We start from the raw sequence: 3,303 nt of genomic DNA on the forward strand, positions 1-3,303 counted from the left end.
GCGCTCTCTATGTGGAGTCAAGCAGACACCTACTGGCGCCTGTCCGAGTCGATCTTCAGCCGCTTAAGTTTCGGCTTTCTTTATGTTATCGCCTAGCACGCTTCGGACTCAAGCACGCTAAACGGCTCTTACCGAATTTTTGCTATATAAAGCACACGCCTATAAGCACAGTAACTTCGGCTTCAAGCACGCTTCATTTACAAGGCAGTCAATATTTTCATGATGACTCATCGAAGTTTTAAAACAGTCTACACCGTAGCAGTGGAGTGTGTCAAGAGGAACACAAAGATTAAAGAACGCAAGTGATGGACACACACACTCACACGGGCGGAGAGGAAGGCAGAGAGATGCACACAGCCGTGCGCGCGGACATAGGATCTAGCCTAGGCCTAGGGCAAAGCTACACAGGACCCCAAAAAAATACAAAGAGAGTCGGGGAGACGAGAAAGGTAGACTGGCTGCGATTTCACCTTTGACCCTCGCTATCCATTAATCCTGATTGTGTATCACGCGCGAAGCGGGATGAAGGCGATGGTATGAGTGGCACAGCAGGCAGTGGTACGCACAGGCAGTGTGTTACAGTAGGCCTAGTGTGCTGTATCGTGACTGGCCGTCTAAATTAAGTTTTCATTTCCCATTCGACCACAAAACAAAAACAAACAAACAAAAACTACCATGGCGGGTGTAAAAAACAGTGCACACTTTTGTGGGACCGCTATAGGCCTACTTACAAACAAAGGGAAATTACACGGGGAAATTTTCTACATGAAAATCTCTGGATTATGTCTCCTTCGCCCTTAAGCACGCTTCGGCTTTAAGCACGCTTAAGCTTTCTCCCGAGGCCCGGGTTTATAGCCGGCATGGACTGTACTTATACCCCGCCAGTCGCTCCAAATTTTTTATGCTTCTCTTCCTCCGTGAAAGTTAAAGGTCACAATCAGTTCATGATGGATGCATACGTAAGAAGGCTTTTAATGTCATTACAAATGATGTTCTTCTTTCGCAGACGAAGATGAACTTGGCTTGACATCATGGGATAGAGTGGCCGGGGGGGGGGGGGGGGGGGGTGGTGAAGATGGCTGATCAGGCCGATCTTATATCTCCTTGAACGTCTGTCACCGTGTGGGCAGGGGAAGGAAGTGTGGGACTGAATTAGCCTGGGCTGGGAGTGGGATATAACCTAGGAGATTAAAAGTAATGGAGGATGCTCTGTGGTCGGCACCGCACGCCTGATAGGAGCCCTCTCTCGCGGCGGAACTGTGGTCTACCTGCGCTGAGAGAATGCCCGACTTACGCACTGAAATCTAGATAAGAAAGAAGGTTTTATTCCGAGGTCCTTGAGATTAGGCAAGTCAATTAGTAAAAATGCCTTGCATCTGTGTTGTATTTAAGTGTAAGAACCGATATGGTGCTGCAGTGGACCGAAGTTTTCAGTTAAGTTGTTTTCCTTTTTAAAAATTTGAATGAAAGTGTTGTTATGCCCTCAGCAACACACTTTAGATCATTAACATTCATAAGAGGCTGGCTCCGGCGCTACCTGCCAAGGCCAACCCAGGCTGAAAGTGAAAGGGATACAATACCCCAGCAGAAAGACCGAGATACTCAATTTTTTTTAAAATATATATATATATATATATATATATATATATATATATATATATATATATATATATATATATATATATATATATATATATATATATATATATAATTATTATGTGTGTATGTATATACATATTATTCTAAACTCCTTGGAGATAACCGAAACTCTCTCGGTCTTTCTCGGCTGACGTCTCTGGTCTCTGCTTCCGATGCGTCTTTGTCAAGTAGATTAAAAGTATCTTGCTCGGACAAGTTTTCTTCTTATTTTACACTTCTTTTTGATTTTTAAACTAGATTATAACATAAAACTCTTAAAAAGAATTGAACAGTCCGTATCACACACAGAATTTTTTTTCTTTCTCCCTGTCATTATCCGTCAGCCCGTCAGTTGATCTCTCTCTCTCTCTCTCTCTCTCTCTCTCTCTCTCTCTCTCTCTCTCTCTATCTATCTATCTCTCTCTCTCTCTCTCTCTTATTTAATTTTTCCCATTCTCCTTCGTCCCTTCCCAAGGTCCACCCCTCCTCTTTCATCCCAGCTCCATCCCCTCTTCCTTGCGTGCATTCCCCCACCCCGCCCACCCCCACAACATGGCCCAGCCCGATAAGATTCTATAAAAAGAAACGCCACAGTTCGTGATTTAGTCCACAGTCGGCGGCCATATTTGATCCCCACCGCGGCGTAGATCTACTGCTCGCGGCGCCGCGCTTTTCCCTTTCGTCAACCCGCAGCCACCTCCCGAATCGTCAGCCACCCCCAACCTTTGACACGGGTCAAACTTCCATCTATTTATAGGTAGTTACCGGAACATGTATAGGTGAAGTGATGTGCCGTGATAGTCGCGATATATTATTTATTGAGATTGTTTTGGTCTCTCTTTACTCATCACCACGAGAATTTCTTGAAGTTTTTCCCTGGACTCTGCCTTTACTAAAATCTCGAATCTAGATCTAGACCTAGAGTTGTAATCTAGTGGAAGGTTGCAGATTTCTGTTGTTATCCAGTACATTCAAGAGATTAAATAAATTGGACTAGATTCTAGATCTAGTAGTAGACTCTTCTACTTCTACTTCTAAACCTTTGAGATAACAAAGGCCAAGCCTAGGCTTGTAAGGATTCGTTTTGTTAAAAGTGTTGTTTAACACAAAGTCTATGAAGTCAGCAAACCTAACACATTGTTTTCTAACGAAATGAAGCTTAAATTGACTTTTATATTGTCAATAAGAGATCACGTTTAATCACTTAATCATTAAAGTAAGGAAGTGGCTATCCTCACCCGGGGTGAGAATAAAACCCTACGATTGACCTCTCACCCCGGGTGAGACTTGCCAGCGTTAGCTATTCTCACCCAGTGTGAAACAAGACCTGTTTTTCCTAATTTCGAAATGCTTTCTATCGGTGTGGATGATCAAATTGACAAAAGCAAAGACAAAATGACGTTATAGCACAAACGTAAGCTAATTTGATCGTCTACAAAGATGCTATGGCTCTTTCACTTTTCGAATCGACCGAAATACGCGAGACCGTCATTTTGTTTTGCCCGAAAGTTCTCGCAAGATCTACTCCTCCCCCTTCTCTTTTTATTCGGCACAGCGAGTCCCATCCGTGTGTCCCTCACGTTACTCTTTCTCTCTTGTCCACGGTTATTCTCACCCCAGACCAGTACTTATCCCACATTTCCCTAGGGATTGTTCTTGATTCTA

This window comes from Aplysia californica, unplaced genomic scaffold (genome assembly GCF_000002075.1).
Source record: "Aplysia californica isolate F4 #8 unplaced genomic scaffold, AplCal3.0 scaffold00228, whole genome shotgun sequence".
NCBI lineage: Eukaryota > Metazoa > Mollusca > Gastropoda > Aplysiida > Aplysiidae > Aplysia > Aplysia californica.